We start from the raw sequence: 16,881 nt of genomic DNA on the forward strand, positions 1-16,881 counted from the left end.
CAATGAAATTCCGAAGAATTTCCCAAGAAAATTCCGAAGAATTTCCCAACGAAATTCCGAAGAATTTCCCAAGGAAATTCCGAAAAATTTCCCAAAGAAATTCCGAAGAATTTCCCAAAGAATTTCCGAAGAATTTCCCAAGGAACGTTCCGAGGAAATTTTCCAAGAAAATTCCGGAGAAGAGAATTCTGAAGAATTTCCTAAAGTAATTAAAAAGAATGTTTAAAAAACATACCTTTAGAGGCATTACATGACTTGATTTTTTTTCGCAACAAAATCTCTTCGGCTTAGTTGGCAAACCATTAAATGAACATTGGACGACCGATTCTAAGAGTTTGAACTGTTTTTATCCTCGAGGATTATTGTTCAACGTAAGTTGTTGCAAATAACGACAGCATGTTTGAAACGTGTTTTTGAAGCCAGGTGAACTTACCATCAGTTCTTATTTTCTGACTTTTTCAATCGGAGATATTCAAACGGGATTTTATCTGCATTACCCGACGTGTCGACTCGTTTATTTGGTCGTTTTCAAGGGAAATGCTCATCAGGATAAAGACTCAATAACGGGCCGAAACGACGGACTCTGAAAATATAAACCCGTTTGAATATCTCAAACTATCAAATTCTGAAAATAAAAAAAATTATCCCAGTCGAACTATAACCACTTTCCAGCAGCGGTGAATAGAAAATTGAATAAATCTGAATTCTGGACTTTTCATTGTGTTTCCATTATTTGTGAGTAATTGAATTTTCCGGAAACCTTTTCTTCGTTATCCCAAATAATCGCAGCAAGACAAAGTCTTGGTTTCGTTGAACATTTGCAGAATGAAAGTATTCATATAAGGGTGCTGCAGCAGTGTATGATAACATTATTTTTAGCTGACGTTCTATATTGAGCTCGGCTAAAGCACCAAATATAACATCGAAGTATGTTGACGTTAGCCTACATAGCATGCATTAAGTGAGAAATTTATTAATTAATTATTAATGATGATAAAACTATTCTTGGTTTATGTGTTTCTTAAACATCATAATGATGTGAAATTGACGAGTACAACGGAAAACTGGAAAACGGAAAACGCAGCAAAAGACTTCGAGGGCCGCACTTTGGAGATCACTGATTTAGAACTTCCCGTGAAAATAAATGAACAAATTCCGAAGATATGCCTCAGGAAATTTAGAAAGATATTCTTTAAAAAATCAGTTAATTCTGAATAATTTACCGAAATAGCTACGAAAGGTATTCAAAGGACTTTAGAATATATTTTGAGAATTAGAAGGATTTTCTGTTGAAAGTGCCGTCGCCGATGGTTCGATAATTCGACCTTGGCTTGATTCATGATGTGCTCCTAATGCAACTCATAAGTTTGGATTAATAAGCTTATGAGTAGCTAATATTTAATCCTTCCCCAGTGCCACACAGAAAATATGTTCTCTCACCAAATAAAACCAGTTGGTTTGCTTTCAGTGAAACATCAGCTACACTTTTATCGTCTGAATATCGAACAGCACGCTAGCACCCACTGCCACGATACAATCCATTGAGCACCTCGAACCCTATGAACGCCGCCGCGAGTAGTTTTTAGTTTTACGATCCAACTTGACTGCGGCGGAGCCCACTCCTAAACATCCATGAAGCTGTGCGCCAAAACTGGATGCTGCTGGCATTTCGATGACGTCGTCGATACCGTCGCCGTTGTTGCCAATTAAAGGCCTGTAGGCGAAACGCAATCGTTTCGTTTAACTTTCAATTTACTTACACCGAGGACAGCAACTATAGCAAGTGACAGCCTAAATGTACATATTTCCAGCGATAAAGGTCAATCTACCTCAGCGGCAAATGTGTTTGCTACTCACTCATCGAAGACAGTCCATGTGTTTTATTGTGCCGGTCAATTACCGAATATCAGTTCCAACCGGGCGCGGAGGGCGAACAGATTGTGTGTCCAGTCCATGTGTTTTTTTTTTGGTGTCCGTGCGTATTCTAAGCGAATTCACTGCGCGAAAGTTGAATCGTAGCGTTAAAAATTGCGGTGCCCCCTCTATTAGGAGATAGAAAGCGTGTTTTTCAATCATAAAAATTAAGGTTGCCCACAATTAGAGTCGCGGGGGCGTTCATGTGCGGTTTAAGTTTATTTTTCCGATTCGAGTCGTTTTTGCTTGCTGCTCTTCTATCAGGGGGAAATTATCGGTTTGTAAACACCGGCGACGACTGACCCCCGGCTCTGGCCTCCGGCCCCGGTACGTGGCGGCCTCGGAACACGATAATAAAGTCCGCATATGCGGTCAGTCAGCTAATCCGATCGGTGTGTTTATTCTGCACCGTCTGCTACGTAGGTAGACTGGAGGTACGAGCGGTAAAAAAAGATGAAGAATATCGGAAAAACCAAAGCATTATCGTGAGTTGTAGTTCGTGGGCTGGGGGAGATTATCGATTTTCTTCTTGTGTTTGCAACGATGATAATATCTTTCTTGTTTACGTGGGAGAAGATTGAGATTATGTTATTTTCTTACAGTTACGCCGCACCTGGGAAATTCTGTTTTATTTTTAGTATACAGTGATTTGTAAAAACTGTGTCCAAAGTTTAAAAAAAAATCAAATAAACGATTTATAGCGCGAGGCACAATTTTCACAAATAAATATTAGTGATAAGTAGCAATACACAAAGTAACACAAAATTTATTTTATAAGTAACGTTTCTTTAATATAATTTAAGCAAATGTTGTTCAAGCAATATCATTGCAGTTTCCTGAGAAATGTCAGAAAAGCGAAAGCTTTAAAACTTTTTTTTCTTTATTTCTGTAAATTTTGAAATAACCTCAGTAACTGTTCTTCACTTAGCTTTAAACTAATCTTTCAACATGCTCGAGAAAGGTATCATTTTCGGCAGGCGAATGAATCTGTGGTTTATTATTAGGATTAAATGTGTTTTTCTCATGTCCATGTTAGTACACATAAACAGATGTAATTCTGTCGAACAGGTTGGTTCAAAGAACGCGCTGATGAAAAAAGAAACCATCGAGGAAAAAAAGAGTCTGAAAGAAATTGAAGCGGATAACTCGAACCTTCTGTGTAAACAGAGGATTATTTTCTTCTCTCATTCAACTCGCATGCTTACTTCCATTTGTCGGTATGTAGGTGGTTTGAGAAAGTAAAAAAAAACATTTGCTATTTTGTATGTTCGATCGATGGTCAGTTAGTACGACTCTTACCAGAGAGGATAAGCTATTTCATGAGTAGGTATCTTCGATTGAAAGTAGCCCAGCAGCGCATTCCTGTTGAAGCTAATGATGGACTATTTTCAGTTCGATCCAATATTGTTTTTGCAGGTTGTTTTGAGTTACAGTGCTGTCTCGCCGGAAATTGATTGTGATTTATTATGTATTTATTTGACCTGGTTTCATTAATTGTCGCTAATGCGGGACACCGGAAATTGAGAGAGCGGATTGATCAGTTTATTGGCAGTGGAAAGGACTCACCATGAATAATTTGAAGTTGAATGCAAAAATTTCTCAATACTTAGATATGTTTTAAAGAAAGGCATTATCGTAAGTGCACGTATATGCATTCTTCTATTTTTCGATGTTTTAGCTAATATTAATAATTGTTAACTCAGCCACTTTCGATCCGAAATTTTTGAATTTTAGTACTTAGTTAACAGATTTCTTGCAATGTTTGAGAATCAAATCATTTGACTGGAAATTTACTGAACGATGTAGATTATGGATGGGGTGCAAGTAGATCTCAATTGAGATTCTCACGTCCGAATGTGGGAGTGCCGATAAAAGAAAATCTTGAGTTGAAATGAGTAAATTTCCATATATTTTTCAACTCTTCTACAATAATTGTGAAGGCCCGATCAATGTTGAAGTTATGGACAGAAGGAAAACAAACATATATTTACACATGACGAATCGAACATTAGTGTGCGTGTGTCAAACGTTACGCATCTCTACGAACGGGCGTTCGATAGTTTCGTCGTTAGACCAAAACGAGTGGATACATGGCATAGTCGATATAATCGAAAACATGAAAGCTATTCAGTCAAGTAAGTTGTTCGGGCAATCAGGTTTATAGGTCGAGAAAGCCATTTTTGATTAAGCCCAACATGTTGAACAAGTCCATCGACATTTTGATAAGTAATTTGCAGACAAATTTCAATGTTTAATTGATAACTTCACCAATAAGCTATGCTTAGCCCCAATGATTTATTTATTTTTATTTATTATCAGACTAAGGTCGGAGTGGTGAGGTGCATAAAAGTCTTCTCCATTTAGCTCGGTCCATGGCTGCACTTCGCCAACCACGCAGTCTGTGGAGGGTCCGCAAATCGTCCACCACCTGATGGATCCACCTTGCCCGCTGTGCACCTCGCCTTCTTGTTCCCGTCGGCTCGTTGTCGAGAACCATTTTCACCGGATTACTGTCCGACATTCTGGCTACGTGCCCGGCCCACCGCAGTCTTCCGATTTTCGCGGTGTGAACGATGGATGGTTCTCCCAACATCTGATGCAACTCGTGGTTCATTCGCCTCCTCCACGTACCGTCCGCCATCTGCAACCCACCATAGATGGTACGCAACACTTTCCTTTCGAAAACTCCCAGTGCGCGTTGGTCCTCCACGAGCATCGTCCACTTACTGCTCACATTCGCCGTCATACCAGTCATTTCTCTGATCCGAAGCCATCGTGCCTAGTACAGCGGTTGCGGTGCTTCCAATGGCGGATCGCATATCTCCCCAGCCATCTTAGAGAGATTCTGCGCCTAGCTGCTCTTCCGTTGGGAGTGCCACTTCCAGCTGCTGTGCGTAGTCTTGGGCTAGTCTATCGGCTTGTAGCCGAACAAATGTTTAGCCGCGGCGGACGACTCCGACGCGTGTTGATCTCCGTCGAGAGTTTTGAGCGCAGATATACTGCAACGAGTAGGTAGTGGTCGAATTCAATTTTCGCACTGCGGTAAGTGCGTACGTTCGTGATGTCGGAGAAGAATTTACCGTCGATTAGAACGTGGTCGATTTGGTTTTCCGTTACTTGATTAGGTGATTTCCATGTGGCCTTGTAGATATTCTTGCGGGGAAAGAAAGTGCTTCGGACTACCATTCCGCGGGAGGCTGCAAAGTTTATGCATCGTTGGCCGTTGTCGTTCGATACGGTATGCAGACTATCCGGTCCGATGACCGGTCTATACATTTCCTCCCTTCCTACCTGAGCGTTCATGTCACCGATGACGATTTTGACGTCCCGCAGTGGGCATCCATCGTATGTCTGCTCCAGCTGCGCATAGAACGCTTCTTTCTCGTCGTCGGATCTCCCTTCGTGTGGGCAGTGCACGTTGATGATGCTATAGTTGAAGAAACGGCCTTTTATCCTCAGCTTGCACATTCTTGCGTTGATTGACTGCCACCCAATCACGCGTTGACGCATCTTTCCCAGCACTATGAAGCCGGTTCCCAGCTCGTTGGTGGTGCCACAGCTTTGGTAGAAGGTAGCCGCTCGATGCCCGCTTTTCCACACTTTCTGTCCTGTCCAGCAGATTTCCTGCAGCGCTACGACATCGAAGTTGCGGGGATGTAATTCATCGTAGATTATCCTGTCGCAACCTGCGAAGCCTAGCGACTTGCAGTTCCATGTTCCAAGCTTCCAATCGTGATCCTTTATTCGTCGCCTAGGTCGTTGCCGATTGTATCGAGTCGTATCATCTTCTATGTCGTTCGTAATAGTTGTTTTTAAAGGCGGCTTATTGGGCCTGCGCAAACCTCTTGTCTCGTCGGAGGGCCGTCGTGTCAGGGCTGTTTAGCGTCGCACCTAACACCAGGGCTTGGGCTTGTGCGCTTTGAGCGGCACACGGGCTTGCAGATGGTCTGGGGAAAGGATCGTCAAGCCCTTGGACATAGTCCCTGCTGCCCCCGATGATGCTAACCCCAATGATGGTAGTATAGAATTACATATTGTTGTGTTTATTGAGCATCTTTTTATTTTTTCAGGCTTAGATGGCTGATTCGGACGAATGATTCACTTTTCAAATTTTACGGCCAAATGTCCAAAAAAAAAAAAATCTGGCCTTGTGCTCTGGCCTTAGCCAACTAGCATTATGCATTCGGTCAAACAACATTTCACTTATTTATTACCGCTTTTTCCTCAGCAAAATTTTCTTGATTTTGCAATGCAAGCATTCGAAAGGTATTCAATTCAATACTCCAATTCTGATGATTTTTCCGCAAACGTGACCTTAAAGGGGCTGTCCATATACCACGTGGACAGGTTATGGTCAGCTTTAGTTACCCCCCTCCAGCAGCGTGGACAATTGTTCATACCAATTTTCAATTTTTTTTTTTTAATCTTTCGTTTATTTGGAAGGCTCATTTGCCGTGAAGCGTTACGGAGCCGAAATCAAGTTTAACAATACATTTCTTGATTCTTATACATAGTGTTAGTTTTGGGGAACCGAAAGACTCGCGGTTTAGTCGAGGTTAGGGAATACAAGAATACAGTAGGAAAGGAAAGGATTTAAGGGTGCTTAAGTAATTACGATGCTGATGTTCACAAAGTTGACATTCCTCGCATTTTTACATCTGTAACGGGACAAACAAACATTTTTTGGGAGACAACGACAAGAGGAGGACATACGGAAGGGATTAACGACAGACATGGAAATGTACAACAAGAGGAAGACAATCGATATGGAATACGAAAGACAAGGGAATGGGCAGACAATGATTACAGTTTTACATCAGCAATTTTCAAAATTGGTGGACCAGGGACATGTACTCTAGATCAAGGCCCGACAACACTTCCCTAATAGGCTTTGGTTGTTTTCCTCGGACCCGGAGATGTTCAGTTAGCGCAGATCTGGGGCCACGATGCTCCTCGCACGCCCACACGACATGATCGATGTCCTGATAATCCTCGCCGCAAACACAGAGATTTCCTTCCGAGAGCCCCACTCTGAAAAGATGTGCATTTAGAGTGTAGTGATTGGACATTAGACGACACATGGTTCGAATGAAGTCTCGTCCCATATTCAATTTTTTGAACCATGGACGCTTCAACACCTGCGGGCGAATTGAATACAGCCATCTACCCAACTCCCCATTTGTCCATTTCTGTTGCCAGCTGTTCAAGGTTTCCTGACGAACTAATGTGAAAAATTCATCGAAGGTGATTTTCCGATCGTAAATATCACCTTCCATAGCGCCCACCTTAGCCAAAGAGTCCGCTTTCTCATTTCCCGGGATCGAGCAATGAGAAGGGACCCAAGCCATGGTGATTGTGTAAGACCGTTGTGATAAGGCACTCAAAGCTTTCCGTATCCCTGACGCCTCCAAGGAACTTAGACTGTCGGTGAAGATGAAAAAGTGGTCAGGAGGTAGGGATGCGATTTGCTCGAGTGAATAGTGTATGGCTGCTAGCTCAGCAGTATACACGGAACAAGGATCTTTGAGCTTAAAATAGGCGCTATGAAAAACGTTAAAACACCGAAACCAGTGGAGTCATCCATTTTTGACCCGTCTGTAAAAAAGCTTCTCTCGTCGCTGGCATGCCCGTATTTGCTTGCAAATAATGGAGGTATGACCTCCGCACGAAGAAAGTCTGGTATTCCATGAACCTCCTGCTTCATGGACAGATCAAAAGTAACAGAGGAACTGTAAGAGTCTAAGAAATTAGCACGATTGGTGTCAACCAAAGATGGGCTTACCTCCAGCGTTATGTACCAGTGGTAAATACTCATGAATCGAGATTGAGGGTTTTGTTCGAGCAGCTTCTCGAAGTTGTCAATGACCAATGGATTGAGAACCTCACAGCGGATGAGGAACCGGAGCGATAATTCCGCGAAACGATCTGTTAGTGGCAGTACTCCCGCAAGAACTTCCAAGCTCATCGTATGTGTCGAATTCATACATCCTAACGCGATACGAAGACAGCGGTACTGAATCCGTTGAAGCTTCAGCATGTGTGTTTTAGCCGCGGACTGGAAGCAGAAACTACCGTATTCGAGGACCGACAAAATGGTTGTTCTATACAACGTCATAAGATCTTCGGGATGCGCCCCCACCATGTTCCGGTTATTGATCGCATGAAGTTGATCCGTTTCTGGCATTTTGTGTCAGATACACAATGTGCTTCCGAAGGTGCATTTCGAGTCGAACCAGACCCCGAGGTATTTAGAAGACATGCTATGAGTGATTGTCTTACCCATCAGTTGGAGCGGGAACTTTGCCGGCTTATGTTTTTTTGAAAAGACAACCATCTCAGTTTTCTCCGGAGAGAATTCGATACCCAGCTTTAAAGCCCAAGTGGACAAATTGTCCAGAGTATCTTGCAACGGTCCTTGCAGATCAACTGCGGTTGGCCCCGAAACGGATACAACACAATCATCTGCAAGCTGTCTTAACGAGCAATTTGGCATGAGACATTCATCAATGTCTCTAACGTAAAACATGTAAAGAAGGGGGCTTAAACATAAGCCCTGGGGGAGACCCATGTAGCTAATTCGTTAAGTTGTCGAGTCACCATGAGAAAAACTCATACGCTTCTCTGACAACAAATTGTACAAATAATTGTTTAAAATTGGTGAAAGTCCACACGAGTGGAGTTTGTCGGATAAGACATCAACGCAAACTGAATCAAAAGCCCCCTTAATGTCCAAAAAACTGAGCCCATTTGCTCTTTTTTTAGCGAAAGTAAGCTTAATTTCTGAAGAAAGCAACGCAAGACAGTCGTTCGTTCCCTTGCCCCTGCGGAAACCAAATTGTGTATCTGACAGAAAACTATTCGATTCAACCCATTTGTCTAGCCGGAAGAGAATCATCTTCTCCAACAACTTCCGAAGACATGACAGCATCGCGATGGGGCGATACGAGTTATAATCCGACGCGGGTTTTCCGGGCTTCTGGATGGCTATCACCCTTACTTGTCTTCAATCATCCGGAACAATGTTGCACTCCAGAAACTGGTTGAACAGGCTCAATAAGCGCCTCTTCGCGACGTCTGGGAGGTTTTTAAGCAAATTGAACCTGATTCTACCCATCCCTGGAGCGGAATTGTTACATGAAAGGAGAGCAAGCGAGAAATCAATCATCGAAAAGCAAAATCATCACGTAGCTCTCGCTTCACTGGCACCGAATCCGGACAAACTTTCTTTGCGAAGTCAAGTATCCACCGCGACGAGCTTTCACGATCTTCGTTTACGGACGACGCGTTGCGCATTCTTCTCCCGACGGTCCACAGAGTTTTCATTGAAGTCTCGCGCGATAAACCTTCAACGAAAGTGCGCCAATATCCACGTTTCTTCACTTTGACCAGTTTCTTGAACTGGATCTCGAGCGCGATGTACCGTTTGTGAAGAACGATCGAACCGTGTTTCCGAAATTCTTTGAAAGCGGCGGATTTCTTGCGATAAAGTTGTGTACACTCGACATCCCACCACGGACTGGGTGGTTTCCTACGAACCGAAGCTCCTGGCACTGGCCGGCTTTGTGCCTGAAGAGCACTGTCAAGGATCAACTGGGATAGAAACTCGTACTCTTCTCGCGGTGGAAGTGCTTCTATCGACATTACGCCATCAATGATGGCCTCCGCATATGTGCCCCAATCGATGTGCTTCGTGAGGTCATATGAGAGGTCGACAGAAACAGATTGATTACGTCCATTGGAAATCGAGACTTCGATCGGCAAATGATCACTACCATGGGGATCTTGGACCACCTTCCAAGTACAGTCCAACGATAATGAGCTCGAACAAATGGAAAGATCTAGACGGCTATCTCTTGCTGGAGGAGCCACTCGTGTAACTTCTCCTGTATTCAAAATTGACATATTGAAGTCGTCGCAGAGGTCGTATATCATTGATGAACGGTTGTCGTCGTACAGTTCCCCCCAGCCTGTTCCGTGGGAGTTAAAATCTACCAAGAGCAACCGTGGCTCCGGCATAACCGAGCAGATGTGCGAGAGATCTCTACGAGATATCGCGGTGTTTGGAGGAAGATATATCGAGGCGATACTGAGGTCTTTTACTCGAATAGTCACCTGACATGCGACAGCTTCGGTGCCAGCCATCGGCGCAAGATCGACTCTATAGAAGGAGTGCTGTTTTTGATCCCTAAGAGCACCCTCCATATCGATTTGCCCGATCGCTGCGGATTATGTTGAAATCAGGAAATTGAAGGTTCACATCTGGTGTTAGCCATGTTTCACATAAAGCAAAAGCATCACATTATAATTTGTTAACTAAAAATTTAAAAATATCTAATCTTGGAAGAATACTTCGACAGTTCCACTGTAGAATCGAAATCATGTTACCTTTATTGACTAAGTTAGCCATCAAAGGATACAAATGACTCGAGGAGGGGCATTTGTGAAGCCAGCTGCTTCAGGAGAGGAGTCAGAATAGGAAGAACAGTTTTGATCATGTTCTTTACGGGGTCGGAAGCATCAAAGAAGTTGAGGATGAGCTCCACGATGCCAAAAGAGTGAACATTGGAGCGCTCGGGGCTCTTCTGCTCGCTCTCTATGCTCTCTTTCTGGCTGAGAAATCGCAAAAATGGGGCATCTGGGATTTTAGATGTTCCCGGAAGCGGTGGAAACTCTCGATCATCCCGATGTGAAACCACAAAAGTTGATCGTTTTGAGTATTTCCTCCGCTTTGAATTTGACCATGTTGGATTGGGGCTCACTTTGAGGCTGTTTTCTAGGCTTTTTCGAGGGATGCTGGCTCTGTTTTATTCTCTTCCTCGTTGAGCCATTGAAAACAAAGGCCCCATTTCCAACCTCGGAGTCAGAGCTACCTTGATCGTCCAAAGGAAGAGACGAGTAGATGGTGTCAGAAACGAGTGGAGGAGCGGCCTTCCTCAACATTTCGGCGTAACTTCGCCGAGAACGTTGCTGAAGAGACCGCTTCTGGTGGATTCGCTGCTGTATGTACGTTGGGCAAGCTTCAAGAGCATGTGGAGGGCTTTCGTTACAATAGACACATTTCGGTGCCGTCTTGCACGCGCCCTCCACATGCTTCTCTCCGCATGATGCACAGCGAGGTTTATTGCAACAGTACTGAGCGGTGTGGCCCAGCTGCTTGCAATTAACACAATTCATCACCTTCGGTACATACAGCCGAACAGGTAGACGAAGTTTGCCAATCACTACGTAGTCAGGCAGTGCGGACCCGGAAAAAGTGACGCAGAAAGAGTCAGACGGGGAATAACTCCGCTTCTCTCCCTCCTGCGACACCGAATACATTTGTTTGCAATCCAGTATCGCAACAGGAGGCAAAGAAACGTTCTTGAAACGACCGAAACCTTGTTTCAAATCGTCGCATGTCATACTTCCCTCCGTCACCACCCCGCGATCTCACACACTGCTGACGGTAAATACACCCTATATTCGAGAGTGAAAAGCTCACAGGTGACAATCTCGTTGGCCTGTTTGCGATCACTGACCGTGACACGGAGTTTACTGGACCCAACCATGTCAATGGTCGTGACAGACGAAAATCGCTTTTCCAGATCTTTGCTAATCTGGCTGATATTCAAACGTTTGCCTTTGGGTCGAAAGAAAACAACATACGGCCCACTAGAGTCGTGAGGGTAGACCTTGGGACGGGGGCTCGTAGAGGAAATTTTAGCGTTGCTGGTGTCCATTTCATTTTGGTTTGGAACACCTGAATGCAACGAAACATCTGACATGGAATACGAAGTACCCCGCCAACTTCGCCTTCGCGCATTGCGGACACGAAATGCGCCGCTGCAGCGAGGCACAATCTATTTTAAAACTAAACACTTATCACAAGAACAGAAAAAACATACATACACACAAATTGATGAGAGGGAAGACGAGTTAAAGAAAAGGAAAAAAAACTATTCCAATAAGATGGAGGAGAGAGAGAACAACGAGAGGGAGCTCAAGTAAATACTTGCGTTCACACTGCTGTGTCGCCGGCTAACGGTTCTGGCAGCACACACTGACTGGATGGACAATCGCCGGGGCGGTGGTGCGGTCGAAGCGAACCACGCTGTTGTTGGTGTTCTTGCCGCAGACAACACTGCAACTGGGTGGATGAATGGTGGCAGGACGGCAGCGTCTGTGTTGGTGGAGACGCACGATGGATGATGACTGTCGGCGTGGGGCGATGATGCCTGCGCCTGCGATGGACGCCGAAGAAACTGCAAAACTTTGCGTTGTCTTGCAAAAGCAACGAAATGGCTACTCAACTGCTTCAGCTAAGCACCACTTCCACTCAAGCACTTGCTTCAAAACACTTTCGGAAAAAACCTCTACCTGCACTTTAGGAAAAAAAACCAAAAGAGAAGCAGACCGTGCGCGGACTTACAACCGTCTCGCTCGGATGCTCGACGTGGAATGAAATTTTTTTTTTTTCAAATATTTATATGAAATATTTATATTTAATGAACACTAAGCTGCGAGGCGGCTCTGTCCCAGTGTGGGGATGTAATCCCGATCAGCACAAATCAGGCGAATCTGGTTGCAGCAACTTGATTGCGACTAAATCTGGTCACATATGAGTTGCAGTAACCTATATGGAATATGTGTGCTGCTGGGGATGCCAATAATAAAAAGAAGAAACTTGCGAAAAATACCCAGCCTTGCCTGGATGTCTGTGATGCAAATGCCATATTCTGAACTATTTGCAGCACCGCACTCTAGATCAATTTTCGTGCTATTGTTTTGTTTCTTTCAACGACTGATCCAAAGCTGTATTCTTCTGATTATCTAGCTATTCCCATTAAACTAACAATTTTTTATTTATATAGAAGACTAGTTGACTCGTCGAACTTTGTCTCGCCCAAAATCAGTTAGTTTGTACATTTTTCTGTATTCACAATTTAAGCTTTGATCAGGGTTTGCAGAAATCGCTCTCAATAGATAACAAACAACGATAAAAGAGAGGCAAAAACTGTTCCGAATCATAACAAGCCATGATAACAAATTTATCAAACTTGTATGCAAGTGTGAAAAAACAGAATCGGATAGGCACAGAAAAATGGTGATTTTCGTTCCTTTCGTGTTGGTTACTGCACAGCTGTGTAGAACAAGTTAAAATGCATCATCAGAGCCAGTGCTCCCCACATTTGGAGCTTTCTAAAAGAAATTTATCATGGGGTATAACATCCCGAATCAGTTCTCTATCATGACAGCTTGCGAAAACTTGCGAAATTGTACAGAGTACACAATAAAGGGGCTTGGGATTAGCTACCCATTGTCAATGTACACGTTTCGGGTGCACAAATATCTAAAGTCAATAACGGCGCCGGCCACGTCCTTACGGTCATATAGGAAGGGAAGTATTGTTAGTCCGACTCTCGTTGCTACTAGAGACCGAGTATACCTCTGCATCCCCACGATTGTCTTGGGATAGGATATCGTTTTTGTTACAAAGGATAATTTATCTGGATTCACTTCGGTAAGTGATGCGATCTATGGGATGGGAAATAACACTAATTCGTTGTCTCGCCACGGGAAATTTTTAAACCATACACGCTCGGTGGTCTATGAAAACGGAGGAGAAACGTTTTGGACTACTTCAAACGGCAAACTACTTCCGCATAAAGCAAAACTAAATTGCGACGACCGGCCGATCCGCTTACTGAAGAAACACGACTAAACAGGAAACAAACTTTAACTTTCTGATTTATTTACTTACCCACGCAAATTAGAAAATAATTACGGCGACCGACCGATCGTTTTGCCTTCCGCATAATGCAACGTACACACCAGTCAAGCAGTTTGACGTTTGAAGAAAACGTTTCGGTTGCTGCTTTTTTTGAAGGAGTGTGAAGTTGTTCGAACAACTATTTGACAGTTGGCGGCTCGGTTGGAAAAAACTAAAACGGTTTGATTTTGGTTTGAGTAGTCGGGGGCGGAGTCAAGGTTCGCCGAACATGTTTGAGCATTTGTAGTAAAGTTGTACAAACCCCCATATATTTTTTGATGGTTGGTGCTCAAGTTGGCGCTTCGGTCGTTCATGTGTGATATTGTTGGTCGAATAATTCGATTGTAGGTGCCGCTGTTGATAAAACTTGATGGATGTTTGAATAAACGAGAGGTGGAGTCAATGTTGGTCAAACTGATTGACCGTGTGTACGTTCCATGAGGCAAAACTAAATTTAGACGGTCAGCCGATCCGCGCACTGGAGAAACACGACTGGACAAGAAACAAACTTTCACTTTCTCAGTGTTCCAGATTCCATTTATGAAAGAGTTTCCATAAAGAAATCTAAATTTTCCATAAAAAATGAATTTTCCATAAATAAATCAATATTAGCAATAAAAAATTAAAAACTTTTCCATATTTTTTTTTCAATAAAATATTAAAATTTTCCCACCAAACAATTATTAAAAAGTAATAAAAAGTAAGAAAATTTCCATAAACATTTGCGAGTGTGTGTGTGTGTGTGTATGTCATCCTCTATCCCTCACCCAGCTGGGAGTGTTGGTCAAATAGTACTACGAATAATTTGATCAGATCTCATGCTCCGTTATGGTGCCCTTTTTGTTATGAAGACTAGTACTGCAAAAAGGATTCACTTCTGAAGCAAGAAAAGTTCCTTCAGAAAGTGTGGGGAATGGGATGTACTAGTTGTTCATAACAGGTACAGCAAAACTTCACAAGGACGCCCTTATTCGTACTAACTATTCAGGGAATAGAAGGTCGAGAAGAGCCACCGTTGCTAACTAAAGCGTGAACCGGATACCTGGGACTCCCACAATATCCGCGGCAATAGAAGCAAACGATGCCCTGTACGTATTTAGTGGTATTTTTAATGAATCTATTTGTTTTTATAAACAATGCAATAAACATTGAAAGTAAAAAGTAAAGAATTGGAACGTGCTCACCGGTTTAGTTCCTCTTCTATCGAAATAGCTTCTGTTTTGAACTGCACCACGAATCTTCAACGCATGTTTCATGCATTTCGCATTTCTCATCCTACTTTGCTCCCATCGAAATTGTGGCTGCAATGCTCAACTGCGGACGATTCGGCGGCTGCGAAGGTGCTCGTCAGTTTTGAAGCTGTAGAAGTTCCGTTGCCTTTTCATGCCCAGGGTACTGCTGTCTCTGCTAAATTCGAACTGGCTCAGCTCAGCAACAATTCTAGTGCATTCGCATCGAGCCTATAGATATTATTCCACTCTTTGGTAAAACTTCACCATCCTGAATAACGCTTTCTACAAGAGAATGAAAATGGAGTGTATCAGTGTTTTTAAATCATATATGAATGATCATGTTACAATCTGAGTCGATTGGTATATAACACTATGGGCCTCCGAGACTTATATAAAAAGTTCGTATTCGGAGTGAAATGATAGCCTTTCGGTACAACTTTGTTGTACGAAAATGGCAAAAATGCGTTTTTTTTTTCATATTTTAGTTGCTAATACGCATTTGGGCAGCAAAGGCAAAATTAATCAAAGAACTAAAATGTACACGTTCATGGACTCCATCACGATTATGGTGGGGAGCATGAATGATTTCGTTGTAACTAGGATCCAAAAATACGATGCATATAACGAAATCGGATTAATACGTATTCAAAATATAGAAAAAATCATTAAGTATTCAAAGAAATGGACCCATTATTCGCATCCATTTCTCAATGGATTGAGATAACTACTGCAGAATATTCTCAGCGACATTAGCTCTGTTTTCTAAACGGACAAAAAAGTGGAAAAGTATTCTGCCTGCCATCCTATATTGAAATGGCTTTCATATAATAAAGGCTTGTCTACAAAATTTGTCAAATATTAGAGAATATGTAGTTCATTTGACAATGCTAATAAATTCTGTATGATACATACCAATTAGTTTGGATCACCTCGTTTTATAACAAACATACTGCTCATAATCACATGTTTGTTCCTATTGAATAGGAAATTCAGCAAAGATGAATCTATTATGTGTTTACAGGGGCTGTATGCTTTAATAAAATCACAAAAAATTTTTGGGGTAAAAATACAACATTTATATAAATTTGTAAATCAAGTTTTCCTTTGCGTACAAATATGGAATATTTAAAGATTTTCCAATAATTGTATACTCTTAATTAATTTCTCGAAAGCAAAAGCAACGTCAAGAATCTATACACCCACTCAAAACGTTTATTTTTTAAGATTCGAATTCGCGAGATGGATCAACTAGGTCCAAGCTCTATGACAGACAAAAAAAAGATTCGAATTCACCCTTGTTCGTTAGAATCAAGCTAAAATACCGCCTACCCCATATCAAAATTAACCAATCTTTCAATCAATTAAAATTTTTTGTAAGCGTTTCGATTTCGGAAGCCTGTTTCAGTTTGAAATAATTATAAAGCCACGCCACTTGTATAACGCTCTAGAAATAAAGCCTGTCCACGTTCATCATCCAACGCGATTTTTAAACATTTTTACCAACCACTGAGACGAACTATTTACATCATGACAGCTCAATCTCGCTTAACCACTGCTTTCAGCATGTTTTAGCTCTCGTTTAAATTGATTAAATGACGACAAATGAATTGAACATTATCTAACTGTCCGAAATTTAACGTGGACAGGCTTTAAGTACTGGAAGAAGTGTACACTTATTGCATTAGAAAAATCCGAATCTCGATTGTGTATTTTAAAAAACACACCAGCACCACTTTTAAATGTAGAACCTTTTGGATGGCGTAGTACATTCAATTGAAACTTCGCTTTTGGGTTTACAAAATAATTACGCTATTAACTAATAATTTACGGTCGCTAGTTTTACCGACTGCTCTTATCTGAAACCAAGAGCAGTCAGGCATCGTTTCCTCAACAGATTAATTCTCTCCTTTCAGAATGAATAAGTGTATAGGATATTAATACATTTCATTTACAATAACAAGGCGCCACAATCTCGCGCAGAAACTC

At 42.3% G+C, this 16,881-nt stretch overlaps 2 protein-coding genes across 11 annotated transcripts in view; both read left to right on the plus strand.

Moving 5' to 3' along the window:
• LOC134210699 (neurocalcin homolog) overlaps positions 1 to 16,881 on the plus strand; it is a 493,920-nt gene that overhangs the window by 213,322 nt on the left and 263,717 nt on the right. The window lies entirely within an intron of this gene.
• LOC134210698 (neuronal calcium sensor 2) overlaps positions 1 to 16,881 on the plus strand; it is a 413,535-nt gene that overhangs the window by 200,415 nt on the left and 196,239 nt on the right. The window contains exon 1 of one of the 7 annotated variants that reach the window (XM_062686921.1): positions 2,325 to 2,348. The exons of the other annotated variants lie outside the window; for them this stretch is intronic. The gene's annotated coding sequence lies outside the window, so the exon portion shown is untranslated. Of the gene's footprint in view, positions 1 to 2,324; positions 2,349 to 16,881 lie in introns of those variants that run through there. 7 annotated transcript variants of the gene reach the window in all.

Source organism: Armigeres subalbatus, chromosome 2 (genome assembly GCF_024139115.2).
Source record: "Armigeres subalbatus isolate Guangzhou_Male chromosome 2, GZ_Asu_2, whole genome shotgun sequence".
NCBI lineage: Eukaryota > Metazoa > Arthropoda > Insecta > Diptera > Culicidae > Armigeres > Armigeres subalbatus.